This window comes from Protopterus annectens, chromosome 14.part0, assembly GCF_019279795.1.
Source record: "Protopterus annectens isolate FY-2018-M chromosome 14.part0, PAN1.0, whole genome shotgun sequence".
Classification (NCBI taxonomy): domain Eukaryota; kingdom Metazoa; phylum Chordata; order Ceratodontiformes; family Protopteridae; genus Protopterus; species Protopterus annectens.
Window position 1 is genome coordinate 946,625,296 of NC_056748.1, and position 19,212 is coordinate 946,644,507.

Sequence of the window (19,212 nt, forward strand, 5' to 3'; positions counted from 1 at the left end):
TCAGACTTGAGAGTGGGATATCTGTGCGTCTCACAATGGAATCTTCTATAACCAGAATCCCAAAGGCTACTTCATCTATAGAATAATTTTATTTATTTAACATTTGTTTACTGGGAAAGTCTGACTTGGAATGAACCAATTTTCAGCAGAGGCCCAAGGAGAAATGCTCCAGATGCCTGTTTTTGTACCATGGGAGCAAACTGGATCACCCGGAGAAAACCCACACCGATGCAGAGAGGACATGCAGACTCCACACAGAAGGAACCCCAGCTGAGAATCAAACTGGAGAACCTCTTGCTGTGAGGCAACAATGCTAACTGCTATGCCACTGTGCCATCTGTTGTAAGAATGAACTTCCCACCTTTGTAAAACAAAGCCTATCCATCACTGTCTGCAAAAATAATTGGGATAAATGGATGGGGAACCATAAATTCACTCCTGGGGCACTGCCAATGGCCCTTATGGACAGAGGCAGTCTGTAAAATGACTCAGGGTTCCAACACCCAATGACACGCTATCCTGATACAACCTCATCTGATACCTGGGGAATTAAGATATAATATTGTCATATCTTGTATAATATTGTCATATCCTGAGAATTTATTTATTTACTCATTATTTATTTACATTTGTTAACTAGGTAATGTCTGATTGGGTTAAAAAAATGTTTTCGGTGGAGAAAAGGTCCACAACAAAAAGAACATTATTAAGGTGCAAGCAGTTAACTTAGTTTTAAGTAGTACATTGCTAACAATATGTAAATGAGCACAACAAAAATATTATAGCAAAATATAATAACAGAATTTAATATAAACATGCATGTTTCAGGGATACAGGAATGCCATTTATTTTTTTACGATATATATACGAGGTACATAAGTCATGTAGCTTTACAAGGTGAGTCACTTCTGAAAGACCAAAACTGGTCATGTAGTTTTACAAGTTAGGTCATCTGAAGGAACAATGATTAATAAAGATAAGACAGATAGTGGGATAGCCCTATGTGGGATGAGCACTATTTGGGCTAACGTGCGAGATGAGTGGGAAAAAATAAGAAGAATATTAGTTGGGAGCAATACAGGGGCATAGCCAATTATCATTTAAATAGCCTTTTAGGGTAGTTTTAAATGTGGATAGGTTGGGGTTTTTAGTTATCTGTTGAGGAAGGGTGTTCCAATCTTTGGCTATTTTATGGGAGTAGAGGGAGTCTCTGTGATAGTTGTGAGACTGGGTTACTTTTAGCTTTAGTTTGTTGGATGACCTGAGGATTCTACAGTTTGTGTTTGGATGGACTAGGTTTGATAGGGCTGGGCAGTCAGTAGGGTTGAATATGATTTTATGGGCACGTGAAAGTTGTTTTAGTAACAATAGGTTGGGAAGTTTTAGGCAGTTGAGCTGTCGTAGAGCAGTGCAGTGGTGTGTTCTGTGGGGTTGGTTGGTGACAAACTTAGCTATTCTGTTATAACAGGAGCCTAGTTTATTTAGGTCGGTTTTTGATAGGTTAGTAAAGACCTCAGAGTAGTATAGGATTGTGGCTAGCAAATGCGATCTTGCAGTGGCTAGTCTAGCTTGTTGTGTAAGGTAAGGTTTAATCCTGTATAGAGGGCCTAGTTTAGAGTGGATTTTTTTGATGGTCAGATAGATGTGCTTATCAAATTTTAGTGAGTCATCTATGGTTACCCCTATCAGCTTGGTCTGATTGGTGGGTTCGATTTTTGTACCATTGTTAGATAGTATGGCGAGGGACTGGGTACTGGGTTTAGAATATTTATTAGAGAAAATTATGAGTTTGGTCTTATTTGGATTTAGGATGAGTTGGTGGCTGGTGAGGTACTTTTCAATTACTTGGAATGATGATTTCATTTTGTGATGGAGTTCTTGTGGGGAGTGGGCTGAATAGATAAGGGAGGAGTCATCTCAATATTGGATGATGGTGGCATGTTGAGTGGCAGTATATAGGTTGTTGGTAAATATTATGAAGAGGAGGGGTCCAAGTATGGAGCCTTGTGGTGCCTCCATGGTGACTGGTAGTAGTGGGGAGAGACTGTTTGCCCATTTAGTGGCCTGTTGACAGTTGGATAGATAACTGTGAAACCATGTTAGAGGTGTGGTATTGAGATTGTATAGTGACATGTTTGTTGAGGAGCAGCTGATGGGACACTGTGTCAAAAGCCTTTGACATATCTAAGAAAATGGCTCAGAGTAGTTGTCCTTCATTTTTTAGGTGGTGAATGGTCTCTCTAAAGGTTATGAGGGCTGAGTTAGTATTGTGTTTAGGCCTGAAGCCATGCTGGGTGCTGGAGAGTAGGTTGTTGGTAGCGAGGTAATTTATTAGTTGCTGGTGGATACATTTCTCTAGAATTTTGGCAAGGGGGATAGAATGGTGAATGGATGGTAGTTAATTATGTCTCTAGATGGGCCACCCTTATGAAGTGGTATGCTATGAGAGATTTTCCATAATTTAGGAACGTACTGTTCGGAGATAGAGTGGTTTATTAGTAATGATATGGGGTAAGCAATGGATGAAGCAGCTAGTTTTAGGCATTCATTTGGAAGTTGGTTGGCAGCTAAGCAGCAGGGTTTTAATTTACATAGGAGTTTTTTTTATGTAGAAAGGTGGAATGGGAATAAAGGAGAAGGAGTTTCCATCATTAGAAGTAGGGGAGGGGACAGTGAGTGGTGGGATTGTTTTCTTGTCTAGGAGAGAAATGATAGAGTTGATGAAGTGGTAATTGAATTGTGAGGATAAGGGCACAGAGGAGTTAGTAGTGGGGGTGGGGTGGCGCAGGGAGTTTTACCGGGGTTAAGGAGGTGGTTGATATTCTGCCAGAATTTTTGTGGATTGTGTTGGTATTTTTGTTGGCAGGTGAGGAAATATTTTTTTTTTATCCTTGATGATGTTTTTCCTTAGAATGGTTTCTAACTTATTTGTAAAGGGTAAGATCGTTGTTATTTTTGGTCATATGATATAGTGACCAGGCCTTATCTCTTTGTTTCATTAGTTGTTTTGTTTCTTTAGAAAGCCATAGTAGCTGTTTGTTTTTTTGCTGAATTTTCTGAGGGGAGCAAGATTATTTAATATTTCAAGGAATTTGTTAATGAAGTATTCTACAGCTAGGCCTAGTTGTAGGTTTTTTAGTGGGGACCAATCGCAGTTTTGTAGTAGTAAATTGAAGGTGTCAGAGGAGAAATATTTTTTGCTATGGGTGTATTTATACGAGATGCTGGTTTGGATATGTGCTTTCTTCCTAACTAGAAATGTAGGGGCATGGTCACTTAGCATGACTGGTAGACAGCCTGTCTGGTACCTGTGGTTTAGTTTGATGGTTAAAATCCAGTCTAGAAGTGATTTTTTTAGAGTGTTTGTCAATGCGGGTAGGGTAGTTAATAATTTGGGTGAAGTTGTATAAGTTTCTAAATGAGGTAGGGGAGTTGGAGGAGCAGGAAAACCAGTCTAGGTGGAAATCACCTAGGATGATGGTTTCTTAGGATAGAGAAAAAGATGACCAGGATAGGAGGGCTTCAATGTTGTGCAGGTTGTTGCCTGGTGGGAGGTAGATGGCTATGATGTTAATGGATTTCTGAGGATTAATTTGGAGGCGAGTGATAAGGAGTTCAACATGAGAAATGTCTGGTGGGGAACAGTTTCGTTTTTCTAGATTAAGTGATTCTTTAAACATAATTGCTACACTCCCACCATGTTTGTTTATCCTGTCTTGTCTTATAATATTGTTATTGGCTAGGCTTGTAAAGGCTCTTGTGCTGTTAGCCTAGCAGTCATCCATAATCACTTATAAACCTATAAAGCATTTAAGAACTGTCTTTAACCATTAGTAGTACAGGGGCAGTACTGGGGTACATTTTCTGTTTCCCATCCATAGATCTAAGCTGAACTTGAAAATGGACAGGAATGAACTTTGTTTTCTGTGCACAAGGGGTCTGTTCCAGAGCAGTGGTATCCTCTGTCAGCTACACCTGTCCTTCCAAACTGTTCTGTTAATATTGCAGAAGAGATTAAAATCCCTAGACCGAGTATTTCTGATGACATTTGACTTTCTGATATGCAGTAAATCCATCAGTAATGGGTCAGAAGGTGCCTTGTACGCCATATCAACACTTTGCAGTCTGTAGGATAACGAGAATAGTGACAAGGCTTTGAGTCAGTCATGTAGGACATGTTGTTTAGCTGGCCTTTTAGTAAGGTATCTGTTTAGGTGGCCTTTTAGTAAGGTATCTGTTTAGGTGGCCTTTTAGTAAGGTATCTGTTTAGGTGGTCTTTTAGTAAGGTATATCTGTGGGAGTTTCAGTTGTTGCATGTGTCTGGACACATACACACCAAAGGAGGCATTATATTCAATGACTGGCCTAATGAGGGCTGAGTAAAGTGGGATAATGACATCTTTATATCTAGACACAACCCCTTTGTTTGTAAGTTGTGCAGTACAGAAGGACTTTCTTACAACAATAAACATGTGTTAATGAAATATTACATCACTGTCCACATGAGTTCCCAAATCCCAAACAACTGGGTCAACTTTTGGAGCTGTATTGTCAATGTGGTAGCTCTCCAGAGTAGATGACTTCCCAAGGAAACAATAATGCATCTTTGGCATTTAGTTTCAGTCCATGATTTTGACACTTGCTATTTATTTAAGACAAACCTTCCTGCAGGATGGCTACGTTATTTGGGGATTCAATGACTGCTCCTAGCTTGTATTCATCTGCAAACCTAGTCAGCCAGAGACCTTTAGTATTGGCTTCTACTCCAGAAAGGTTGATATTAAAGAGGAGAGGTCTCAGCACAGAACCCTTGAGCCTCCACTGGTGACTGGACTCTTTTTGGAAGTAACTTTCCCTGTTTTGATCAACTGCATCCCATCCGTGAGCTAGATGGCAATCCAGTAGATGACATGGGGGTTTATTTTCAGTTTACTTAGCATTTCTACTATGCCTGAGTGGGGAATTGTTTCAAAAGCTTTGGTCAGGTTGAGGTTTGCAGTGTGTACCATCTTCCCTTCATCCATTACTTTGGTCATTATCATCATCATCAACCCCCTTTTTCCCATTTTATGCATGGGGTCTGGATGTTGTGTCTCTTGTTGCTGTCTCTAAATATTCAGTGCCACTCTTCTGCCTTCTTTGACACTCATGCCTGACTGTCACTGGTCATCTTTCACAAAATCCATCCACCTCCACTGTTTTGAGCACCTTACTTTTCAGCCTCTTTAGCATTCTTCTATCATACTCTACCCCTGACATTCTGTACCAGTTGGCTACAACCCCTCTAATTCTAGCATTGACCTCCTCATCCAGACGTCCCTTCTCCTCAACTACCCCTCTTAGATACTTGAGGATGTTAACCTTTGTCTTCCTTTTTAACTCAATTTACAGTTTCTTCCGATTTCTCCCATTTGCTGTCATTACAACTGTCTTATCTGTACTCAGTTTCATCCCATGTGCCTTCAATTTTGCATTCCATTCCCCTATCCTTTACTGATGTTCTTGATCGGATTCTGCCTGCAATGCATTATAGTCTGCATACAGCAACTTTCTTGACTTGTCCCCTCTGACCTGTTTGCTATTGTAGCCTTATTAGCAGTAAGAGCTGCAGTGGGCTCAGAACTAAACCCTGATGCACAGCTATTCTCACTGAAAACTCCACTGTAAAACTGAACACTGTTCAGACTTGAGTCATCAGGTCCTTGTACATAGCTTGCACTAATTCAAGCAATGTTTCTGGGACTCTGAACCACCACAGGGCTTCTCAAATCTGCTTTCTTGGGACTTTGTCATATGATTTCTCCAAGTCTAGGAATGCCCAGATGGACTCTTTCCTCATCTGTAGCTTCTTCTCAAATATCTGTTTCACTCCAGATATTGGGTTGGTTGTGCTACATCCTGATCTGAATCCAAACATTTCTCATGTTACTTTCTGCTGCTCTGTGTATTTGTTTATCAACCACTTTCTCCAGAACTTTCATGCAGTGCAATAGGAGTTTGATAGCTCTGTACTACCCACAGTTGTGAATGCCCCCTTTGTTCTTGAACAGTACCACTAGTATGCTTATTCTCCAGTCATCTCAGATACGTCTTACTCTCCATACTGCTATGAGAACCCACAAGAGACATTTGTCCTCTCTCTTACCCAACATTTTGATTCTATCTGCAGTGACCTCATCTGAGCCAGCTACTTTCCTGACTTCATTTTCTTTATGCTGTTCTTAGTGCTTCTAGCATGGGCTCCTACTCTTCTCTCACTGTACAGCTTCTGTGGGTTTGCTTCATTCAGAAGCTGCTGGAAGTACACCTTCCTTTTGCCTTTAATATCCTGTGGACTGGTGAATAGGTTGTTACTAGCATCCCTTATGAAGGCTGTCAGACTATCTTCTTTATCTTTCTTTCTTTGCCTTGCAACCTGATATAGATTCTATGTGCCATTTTACTGAGTCAGTTTGCAGAAGCTGGTAGATGGCCTCTGATGCCTTGTTCTTGCAGTAGCTGGTAGACTACCTCTGATTCCTTGTTCTTTGCTATTGCAACTCCCTTCTTAGCTTCTTTGTTAGCCAACCAGTATTCTTTCCTATCCTGGTCCATCTTTTCTATCTCCCACTTTTTCCTGCACTCCTTCTTTCTTTTGATGGCTTCCTGAACTTCTGTATTTCACCACCATCTTTCCTTATGTACCTTATTTCCATAACTATCTCAGTCACATATCTGTTCTGTGGTCCTCACACATGGTGTTTTGAGGTGCTTCCATTCTTCTTCAACTCTGCCTATTTCCTACTCTTCTTAAGGTGCTAAAGCCCTGAGTAATTCTTTGAACTAATTGTGATTTCTCTCCAGTCAACTACCAGGTCTTCAGCCTGGTCTCAGTTGACCTTAGAGTCTTCTCTAACCACTGCTTGCAGCTGATTTTGGCAACCAGTGGTTTGTGCTGTGGGCCGACTGCTTCACTAGAGATGACTTTGCATTCAAAACTCTACCCCAGTGACCTTTCCTCACTAGGAGGTAATCTACTCGAATTGCATGGTGGCCACTTTTGTATGTGATCTTGTAACTGTCTCTCTTTCTGAACCATGTGTTGGCTGCCATCAAGCCATTTACCAGAAAGAAGTATATAATGGCCTCTCCTTCTTTATCATTGTTGCCCTACCCATGTGGATCCAGGCAGTCCAGATATCATGTTCTGTCTGTCCAGATATATGCATTAAGGTCACCCATTATCAACACCAGTTCCTTTTCCCTTGCTTTATCTAGTAGGTCCTGCAAATCCTGTCTGAATGTACACTTTTCCTGCTGTCACAATCCAGCTTTTGGGCTTAGGCTGAGATTATGATTAATGCTCTGTCATTACACTTGAGTCTGATTGTCATGAGTCTGTCACTACATCTTATCACATCCTTCACTGTCTTCTCAAGCCTCTCCCTCACCACAATTCCCACATTATTTCTAGCCTATCCTCCTCCTCCTGAGTAGTAGACTCTGGATTCCAAGCCAAGTGGCTTTACTGCATTGCCCTTCTGTCTTGTCTGTTGGATAGATCGATAGGATGTCTACCCTCCTCCTTACCATCATATTATCAGTGAACCTGTATTGAGTGTAGCAATTCTTAGGTAATGTTTGGCAGGTTGATTGATTTTATGTCCAGCTTTTGCTCAACAGAGCTATCCCAAGATAGCAGTGGACACAGCCTGGTAAGCGGCTTATTGACTCTGGGCTGCTGGTCTTTAGAGCAAGTCCTCAACCCTCTTATCACCAGCAAATACCCATGACCATTTTGATGACATTAAAAAAATGAGGATAACTGAAGAATATCTTAAACATTTATATGAAGTACAACCCAACACCCTAATAATGGGCAATTTCAACTACCCCACCATTAGGGAAAACTACTAATGTACCAAATCTTTTGCTCAACGTTTTCCGGAATTCTTAAATTTCAACACCTTGGATCAACTTATCCACACCCCCACCAGGGGCAGCAATATCCTAGACCTGGTCATTACCAACATGGGCGACTGGTGTTGCACACCAGAGGTCAATTCCTCGTTGGTCAGATCAGACCACAAGCTAATCACCATAGACATCCACATTCCACCCCCCCCCCATTAGAGAAACCATTGTAAAAAATTTCTCCAAAGCCAACTTCATGCTTCTTAAGACAGAAGTGGCAAACTTCACAACACCCATGCAGATGGACAATAGAGGTACGACTGCTGAATCCTACACAAATGCACTTTTATAAGCACTTACACGAGTGCATGGATTGTGCTATCACTAACAAAACCAAGATGCTATCCTCCAAAAAAAGGAAGCCAATCTGGTGGTCCCCTTCCATAGACAAACTCTACAACAGAACAAAGAAACTGTTGCAAAAAACAGTAAAATCCCATGATTGGAGGAACTCCCTGGTTAGCCTCAGTAAGAAGCTGAGATCCCTCATAAAATCCTCCAAAGCTACTTATGAAAACAAAATCGCCACTGATTCTAAAGACACCAGCAAAGCATTCTATAGCTATGTCAAAAATCTCAATGGCAAAATCCAATAGCCATGACCACTGTGTGAAGCAGGAAGGCACAGGCACCAAAACAATGAAGGTATAAAAATTTATTACACCAAACAGTTTGACTGAGCGCTTTCACCAGTAACCTGGTTTCATCAGAGTCATCAAAATCTCAATGGCAACACTCATATCTGCTCTGAGTTACAGCACAATGGCACTAAATATACAGAACCAACTGATATTGTCAACATCCTGGCAGATAGGTTCAGTGCTAACTTTACCACCCCTCACACCCTAAGGGGCCCATCTCTATACCGGAAGAATGCAAAGTTCCTGTAATCACGGCTGCACAGGTAAAAACACACTCTCCAAAGCCAACAACACAGCATCCATGGGACCTGACAACATCCCAGGCTGCATTTTAAATGAACTGGCACCCCACCTAAGTACCATGTTCAGTCATAGCCTCACCTCAGGTTTTGTGACCCCCGAATGGCGCACAGTGACGGTTATCCCACTCCACAAAGGGGGAGCCACCACGGACGCCGGGAACTACAGCCCCATTAGCCTAATGAGCCTGGTCTGCAAGGCCATGGAATGTATCATCATGGATCTTATACACAAAGACATTGGTAATCTCCAAACTCTGGACCCCACCATGTTCAAATTTGTAAAAGGCAGATTGTGTCTCCTAAACCTGATAGTCTTCTTTGAAGCAGTCACCAAAGCCATAGATGAGGGTAAGGTGGTTCACACAGCCTATCTAGATCTCGCCAAGGCTTTTGACACCATCCCCCACTCTGGAATTATAGATAAACTCACTAAACTAGGTATAAATCCCTATGTCACAAGATGGGTTGCCAACTGACTTATTGACAGAACCCACACTGTGAAAGTAACAGACTCCAAATCTGACTTCAGACCAGTGACAAGTGGAGTACCACAGGATTCAGTCCTGGGTCCTCTCCTGTTTGGTATCTACTTCTCTGAAGTACAGGCTTACACAGTAGGTCTTTGGCTAATGAAGTTCGCAGATGACTGAAACTAGGAGCCATAATTGAAAGTCCTAACGATGTGGACATCCTACAAAAGGTCCTCACTGAGACAGATGCCTAGTGTCAAAGCCATGGCCTCAAGCTCAATGCCAAAAAGTGCATTGTCATCCCCTTTGGTAAAAACTCTGTACCCATGTGCTACCACATAGGTGGTAGTCTACTTAACACCAAAAGTGTGATGAGACCTTGGGACACAGGTGGACAGTAGTCTCTCCTTTGATAATCACATCATCACAGTAGTCTGGAAATCCTTCTACATGGCACACCTCATCACAAATGGTTTCTCATCCAGGAAAAAAGAGGTCATTGTTCCTCTTTACTCATCACTCATTAGACCCATTATAGAGTACAACGCCCCTTTTGGTATGTACCTCACAAGACATCTACAACAATTGGAAAGACCACAGAAATACCTCAGAAAGAGGATTACTGGCCTGAAACAGATGCCCTACGCAGGCCGTCTCAAAAAACTCCAGCTTTACTCCGTCACATATCGCCTACTCAGAGGCGATCTCTGCCTAACATACAAAGCTATGTCAAACCCAGAGCTGTTGGACATGCTCCACTTAAAGAAATCCCTCCAAGCTACATGCTCTAGGGACCTAAACCTTGTCACCACAAAAAACAGAACATGCTGGAGGGATAGATTCCTGTCCAAGAGACTTCCCATACTCTGGAACAAACTACCTATCTATATCAAACAAAGCTCCTCATTAGCACTCTTCAAGAAAATCTTGATGACTGGATGGGAAAAAGGAAATTCACCCTAGGGATCACCTCTGTGGCTCTGCTCGACAGGCGCACAGGAAAATAATTTTCTTTGGTGGCAAAAGCCAGAGTAGCTTTTTGGCTAGGCTTATATAGGCCCTAGGACCAAAAGCCTGGTACCTACCTATGAACCTATGAACCTATAAGAAAAGGACAGATAGCATATTAAAACTAAAGGAAGAAAAAGATTCATAGAAGTTCATGTACAGTTGAATGAAGATAAAAAATGTATTAAATGGTTAAAAAAAGGGAGCCCTTGGTACATATAGGTTGACATTTGCATTTTATAAAACTTTGGATGAAAGGTAGTTAAATATTATAAGGGAAAGCTTTACAATGGTGGTGGGAAAGGGGTGGGGTAGAGAATATATCTCTTCCAGTGATGTAAAAATTCATCTGGCGGTATAATGCATGGAAGATATAAATGACTGGACACACTGTTGGGGACTCCCTGCTGGTTATTTTTCCCACACATCCTCCCATTCCTTGATTTTCCTTTTAAACTTGGCGATTTGAAGCTGCCCGCCCTTACTGTAAATCAAGCTTTATAAGCTCCTCTCTTTCTACACTGCCGTTTATATCTTGAATTATTTGTTTGTCTTTCCATGTGCTTATTTTTTAAAAAATTGCATTTTGGCTCTCATTGTCTGTTCTACTGATTTACTTGCTCTGAATTCATTATCTAGATATCTGTTGGATAAAGTAGTATATTTTTCCACTCTAGCAAGCTCTTTTCTGTGTTTTTGTTTCAAGAAAACAGTGGATTTTCCATATAGTGGGGAGGTATCCTGGTCTATATAGGTTGGGGAAACACTAGAGGTTCCTGCATGTAGTTGTTTTATTGGCTGGCTTATTAATCACTACCTTGTTTTTAGTGCCTTTATAAATTCTGCACAATTGGGTGGCTCTTGGCTCATTTCTACAACGTGAAGCATTTTTATTAAATAATCACACTTTTAAAAGCTATTTAAAGTACACTGCTGTTATCTTGCATTAATGATTTCCTTTCCTTAAGTTCAAGTTTTTTTGCGGTGGTATTTCATTCTGGATACTCTTTTACTGTGCTTTTACATTAGGAGAACTGGGATTATTCACTTAGTGGCAGTAGGTGTTTACCTGGTCTGTCTGTGTTGAGAAGCACACCAAAGGTCTATAACTGTAGTTGATTTATTGGCAGAGGGCTCAGTAGTCAGTTTTCTGTATTTCCAATGCTGGCATAAATTCGGCATATTTGAACATAGCTGCTCACTGTGCCATTGCCCTCTACAGAGGCAAACATCCGGAAACATTGCTTACTTTCATTATATTGTGAAAGTTTGCTGTACTATTTATTGTTTCTTGCACTTCTTTAAAGTTTAAAGTTGCATTTTTAAACTGCTGTACGGGCTACTGCTCTGCACTGAAATACATTGTATCTAGTGTTTCTTAGCTAATGTTAGATATCTATTTGAGGTTCCAAACCAGTCATTTTACATTAAGAGAGTTAAAGTCTGCACTCTTGTGGCAGGAGAGGGCTGAATTCACCTGTGAGAACACGTGACATAATAAGCCAATGAAACTTCTCATAACATTAATTATGAACAGACTTTCTCTAGCTGACATATCACACATATTCAGAAAGTCTGTTCATAATTAATGTTATGAAAAGTTTCATTGGCTTATTATGTCATGTGTTCTCACAGGTTGTAGAGGATTGCCTGAATGGTTAGTACTGATCAGGATTTTCTTTTGCAGCAAGTTATTTTTGGCCAGAGGGTACCCCACTGGTTTGATCTCCACAGTACAGAAAGAAATTGTGTGTAGAAGAAATAACAACATTCTACCTATTTTGGGGGTTAACATGGTGGGTAATGTTACAAGTACTCTCAAGACTACTAATACAGCTGATCCTTCCAAATATTTCTGTCCCTTTAGTAAGTTTTCCACTGGCCTTCAAAGTATTACTACTATTTTAAAGAAAAACTGGCAGCTATTTTGGAGAGATCCTGGTATTTTAGACCAGGTGGGAGACATGCCACAAATAGTGTTTAGGAAAGGTTAAAGCATCAAGCAGTTACTTGAGAGGGAAAATGTTTTTGAAAGTAGCATCACTTTTATTGGGACTAAAACATGTGGCTGTTGTTCTCAATGTCATTTGGTCATGAACTGTGACCAGATTAAGTTGAACTATACAACCACAAAACCTAATGGCAAATTTTCTTGCAACTCCAAAGGGGATGTTTACGCTGCTCTGTGTCAGCATTGCAATATGTTCTATATTGGGAAAACTAAAAGAAAGTTTTCCCAATATGAGCATCATAGGGACATAAAAAACTGTAATAAAAACAATTGTCTTGTATAAGCACATAGAAAAATATTCAACACATTTTTTTATTTGCTGTTGTTGAAGGGGTCAAAATAGATCCAAGAAGGGATCCCTGGGAAGGTTATTTAGAATTCAGGGAATTATGTTGGCAAATTAAGTTGAATGCCTGTGCCCCCCCTCCCCCGGTCTTAATGACAACATTAGTATTAGCAGCCTTTTAAGGCTGCATTCTTATGTTATAATGTTTTTATTAATTTTTATATGTTTGAGCTGTTTATTATGGCTTCTGTTTGTTGAAATGTTACTAGAACATTTCTGTCACTTTTTTAGGTAACAGTGTTTTTTGCTGTTTTACTTTAAAATTTGTCTATGAATTTAAGTGTGATATGTTAGATAGAGAAAGTCTGTTCATAATTAATGTTATGAGATGTTTCATTGGCTTATTGTGTCACGCATTATCCCAGGTTTTAGTATACTTAAGAAGAGTGTATTAAGTTTTGTTGTATTCTGATGAAGTCTTTGGTTACAACCTGATGAATGCGCTCAATAAAAGGTTTTTTATTATCCTGGTGGAGTTCTTGTGATACTGTGTTCCAGGCTTGCTCATGCTTTGGTGGTATTAGTCTTTTTCATTTTTGTTCTTGGTCTGTTTGTTGGTGGGACTTGCTTGTGATTGGAGTCTTCCACTAGAACTCTCACCTTAGGTATTGACCCTGTGGAGAACATTGGACTGCTAACCCAGCTGATTCAACAATTTTCCCAACAAGCAGCTGGGAGTATCTCTGGTGTGGCAGCGTCACAGCTGGGAGCCACCCAGGTGGGCTTGACATCGGCTCAGCCCACAGTGGTAAATAAAAATGCAGAACAGACTGTGAATGTGTCCTCTGTACTATTGAGGGCTAATAACAACTTTAACATTCAAGACTGGCTGAAACAGGGCATAGTATTTAATGGGAACTCAGGGTCTATAGCTGAGATCTGGAATTTTAATCAATCACTTACGTGTCTGGAAAGGAAATTAATTAAATGTAGGAAATTGGAGTTGGAAAATTTATATTTTGTGGAGTGCATCAGGAGCAAGGTGGTACCGAAAGGGCTAAGACACTGGAAGTTTCCAACAGAGCTAATAGCTGATTCACCTATGCACAAAGAACTGCTGGATTTGTTTGACCGTCAGGGGGTTGAACTTATGGAAACTTTTATTAAGTTTAACAACAGATCTATAGAGACTCTGCAGGCAGAGATTGTTGAACTTGACAAAGTTCTACATAACAATTTGTTGTTTAACCCCTCTTTTATAGCTTACAAATGTCTTTTTGACAACTAACAAAAGAGTTGCTGAGATTAAAACCCGGAAAGAAAACAAACTAAAAATGGACAAGGAAGCCTACATTACAGGCACTGCATATCCCAGACCTCCTAATCCCACCTCCAATGCTGTCAATCAATCTAATTCAGCCAATAGTGGTGATGAGTAAGGTGTATATTTAACAGAGGACGTGAACCAGCAATCCCCTTTAGGGCGGGACTTTCCACAGAGGTCCAAGAGGTTGCAGAACCAACGACGAGTGGGGAATAATGCTCAGGCTTCCAATTTCAGGCCCTTGGGGCCACCACAATATTCATACAACTGGCGAAGGAACAGGAGGAACAACCGGAGGAGTTAAGGGAATGTTTGTTACTTTTTTCCCCTGGAACTGCTGATTTTGGGCCTTTGGACTTTCAGGTAGCTGTTGAACTGGAGGTTTTTTTTCCGGAAGCCAATTAGGTATGTGTTCAAAACAAAAAAGCTGATTTTACACTATATAACTTTTCTGGTCATGTGTTTGATGAAACAGTGGCAGATTTGTTCAGCAAAGGACTTAGTTTTGTGCCAGCAAAATGCTCTAATATTGTTGACTTGGTCTTGGACCTTAAGTTGTTTATTAGAAACTTGAATTTTAAATTGCTTTTCAACAATGTTAATGTTTCTGAACAGTGTTCTCGTTTATGTAGGAAAAGCATATACAACCCCCTGTACATTTCTGTGTTATATTGTTTGAAAAAAAATGTGAATTTGATTTCAGAGCTCTGTTGAGTCACCAAAGTGAATATATTTGTGACAATTTAACTGAAGCTGAAAGGAAATTGCTTTCAGACATTTGTAAGGACAGGACAGTTAGAGTCAGGAAATCCGATATGGGGGGGGGGTAGTGGTTATGTGTAAACAAGACTATGTAGAAAGAATGAATTTTCTATTGTTTGATGAAACCACCTATGAAGAGGTTTCACTGCATTTTGTTAACTTGTCCTATTATAGGATAGATGTGGTTTTACAAGATCTTTGTGACCAAGGGCAATTGGGCCTGGGTCAATTGGAATTTCTTGTTAATAAACATCCAAAAGTCCCTAGTATCTTCGGAATTCCGAAGATACATAAGAGTTACTATAACCCTCCTATGAGACCAATTGTGAGTGCAGCTGGCTCAAAAACCCACACTTTAGGAAAATACATTGATTTTACTCTTAAAAATGTATTAAAAGATGAAAAGCACATCGGCATAGACTCCTGGCATTTCCTGGATAAACTGAATGGTGTAGTATTTCATGATAATGTGAGTTTTTGACAGAGGATGTTACTAACTTGTATAATGTTTCCACATACCACCGCTCTGGAGTGGTTTGAGGAGTTTTTGTATGACAGTAAAATGTTCACTAATAGTGAATTGGCAACATTAGTGACCCTTATGGAATTATTACTGAAAAACAACTTTGTCTACTTTGAAGGGCAGTGTTTCCTACAGAAGACAGGCATTGCCATGGGGACCATTTGTGCCCCAGTGTTTGCAGACATCATTATGCTTGTGTGGGAAAGGAAATACTTGCTTAGTTCAGAGTTTGCCAACAAATGGACAGTTTACTTACGCTACACTGATGATTTGTTTTCTTGTGGAATGATACAGGGGAAGACATTATTACTTTCACTGATTATTTAAACAACACCGCTGATTTCTTAAAATTCACTTACACACGCAAAAAAGATGGTATCAACTATTTAGATATTTAAACAACACCACTGATTTCTTAAAATTCACTTACACACGCAAAAAAGATGGTATCAACTATTTAGATATTTAAACAACACCACTGATTTCTTAAAATTCACTTACACACGCAAAAAAGATGGTATCAACTATTTAGATATTTAAACAACACCACTGATTTCTTAAAATTCACTTACACACGCAAAAAAGATGGTATCAACTATTTAGATATTTAAACAACACCACTGATTTCTTAAAATTCACTTACACACGCAAAAAAGATGGTATCAACTATTAAGATATTTAAACAACACCACTGATTTCTTAAAATTCACTTACACACGCAAAAAAGATGGTATCAACTATTTAGATATTTAAACAACACCACTGATTTCTTAAAATTCACTTACACACACAAAAAAGATGGTATCAACTATTTAGATATTTAAACAACACCACTGATTTCTTAAAATTCACTTACACACGCAAAAAAAGATGGTATCAACTATTTAGATGTAGACATTAGAAAAGATTGTGACAGGAAATGCTTTGTAAGTAATTTGTATAGGAAACTTACCTACTGTAATAGTTTTTTACATTTTGACAGTAATCATCCTGAATTTCTAAAACATGGTATAGTAAAGGGACAATTCGTGAGGATTGTCCGAATGGTCAGTTTTGATCAGGATTTTCTTTTGCAGTGTGAAATACTGACTAAGTTGTTTTTGGTCAGAGGGTACCCCACTGGTTTGATCTCCACAGTACAGAAAGAAATTGTGTGTAGAAGAAATAACAACAACATTCTACCTATTTTGGGGGTTAACATGGTGGGTAATGTTACAAGTACTCTCAGGACTACTAACACAGCTGATCCTTCCAAATATTTATGTCCCTTTGTTACTAAGCTTTCCACTGACCATCAAAGTATTACTACTATTTTAAAGAAAAACTGGCAGCTATTTTGGAGTGATCCTGGTATTTTAGACCAGGTGGGAGATATGCCAGAAATAGTGTTTAGGAAAGGTTCAAGCATCAAGTAGTTACTTGAAAGGGAAAATGTTTTTGAAAGTAGCAGCACTTTTATTGGGACTAAAAATGTAGCTGTTGTTCTCAATGTTATTTGGTCATGAACTGTGACCAGATTAAGTTAAGCTATACAACCATAAAACCTAACGGCAAATTTTCTTGCAACTCCAAAGGGGTTGTTTATGCTGCTCTTTGTCAGCATTGCCATATATTCTATATTGGGAAAACTAAAAGAAAGTTAAGGGACAGAGTTTATGAGCATCATAGGGACATAAAAAACTGTAATAAAAACAATGCTTTGTATAAGCACATAGAAAAATATTCAGCAGACGTTTTTATTTGCTGTTGTTGAAGGGGTCAAAATAGATCCTAGAGGGGGTCCCTGGGAAGATTATTTAGAATTCAGGGAATTATGTTGGCAAATTAAGTTGAATGAATGTGCCCCCCCAGGTCTCAATGACAACATTGGTATCAGCAGCCTTTTTAGGCTGCGTTCTTATGTTATATAGTTTTTATTAGTTTTTATATGTTTGAGCTGTTTATTATGGCTTCTGTTTATTGAAATGTTACTAGAACATTTCTGTCACTTTTTAGGTAACAGTGTTTTTTGATGTTTTACTTTAAAATCTGTCTATGAATTTAAGTGTGATATGTTAGACAGAGAAAGTCTATTCATAATTAATGTTATGAGAAGTTTCATTGGCTTATTGTGTCACATGTTCACACAGGTTTTAGTATAATTAAGAAGAGTGTATTAAGTTTTGTTGTATTCTGATGAAGTCTTTGGTTACAACCTAACAAAAGCACTCAGTAAAAGGTTTTTGATTACCCTGGTGGAGTTTTTGTGATACTGTGTTCCAGGCTTGCTCATGCTTTGGTGGTATTAGTCTTTTTCATTTTTGTTCTTGGTCTGTTTGTTGGTGGGACTTGCTTGTGAATGGAGTCTTCCACTAGAACTCTCACCTTAGGTATTGACCCTGTGGAGAACATTGAACTACTAACCCAGCTGATTCAACAATTTTCCCAACAAGCAGCTGGGGGTATCTCTGGTGTGGCAGCGTCACAGTTGGGAGCCACCCAGGTGTGCTTGACATCGGCTCAGCCCATAGTGGTAAATAAAAATGCAGAACAGACTGTGAATGTGTCCTCTGTACTACTGAGGGCTAATAACAACTTTAACATTCAAGACTGGCTGAAACAGGGCATAGTATTGGGCATAGTATTTAATGGGAACTCAGGCTCTATAGCTGAGGTCTGGACTTTTAATCAATCACTTACGTGCCTGGAAAGGAAAATGATTAAATGTAGGAAATTGGAGTTGGAAAATTTATATTTTGTGGAGTGCATCAGGAGCAAGGTGGTGCCAAAAGGGCTAAGACATTGGAAGTATTCAACAGGGCTAATAGCTGATTCACCTATGCAAAAAGAACTGCTGAATTTGTTTGATCGTCAGTGGTTTGAACTTATGGAAACTTTTGTTAAGTTTAACAACAGATCTATAGAGACTCTGCAGGCAGAGATTGTTGAACTTGACAAAGTTCTACATAATTATTTATTGTTCGACCCCTCTTTTCCAGCTTACAAGGATGTCTTTTTGACAACTAACAAAATAGTTGCTGAGGTTAAAACCCGAAAAGAAAACAAACTAAAAATGGACAAGGAAGAATACATTTCAGGCACTACATATCCCAGACCTCCTAATCCCGCCTCCACTGCTGTCAATCAATCTAATTCAGCCAATAGTGGTGATGAGTAAGGTTTATATTTAACAGAGGAAGTGAACCAGCAATCCCCTTTAGGGTAGGACTTTCATCAGAGGTCAGAGAGGTTACAGAACCAATGAGGATTGGGGAACAATGCTCAGACTTCCAATTTCAGGCCCTTGGGGCCGCCACAACAGTCACACAACCAGAGAAGGAACAGGAGGAACAAATGGAGGAATTAAGGGAATGTTTGTTACTTTTTCCCCTGGAACTGCTGATTTTGGGCCTTTGGACTTTCAGGTAGCTGTTGAATTGGAGGTTTTTATTCCAGAAGCCAATTTGGTATGTGTTCAAAACAAAAAAGCTGATTTTATACTGTATAACTTTTCTGGTTATGTGTTTGATGAAACAGTGTCAGATTTGTTCAGCAAAGGACTTAGCTTTGTGCCAGCAAAATGCTCTAATATTGTTGTCTTGGTCTTGGACCTTAAGTTGTTCATTAGAAACTTGAATTTTAAATTGCTTTTCAACAATGTTAATGTTTCTGAACAGTGTTCTGGTTTACGTAGGGAAAGCATATACAACTCTCGTGTACATTTCTGTCTTATATTGTTTGAAAAAAATTGTGAATTTGATTTCAGAGCTCTGTTGAGTCACCAAAGTGAATATAATTGTGACAATTTAACTGAAGCTGAAAGGAAATTGCTTTCAGACATTTGTAAGGACAGGACAGTTAGAGTCATGAAACCCGATAAGAGGGGGGTGGGGGGTAGTTGTTATGTGTAAACAAGACTATGTAGAAAGAATGAATTTTCTATTGTTTGATGA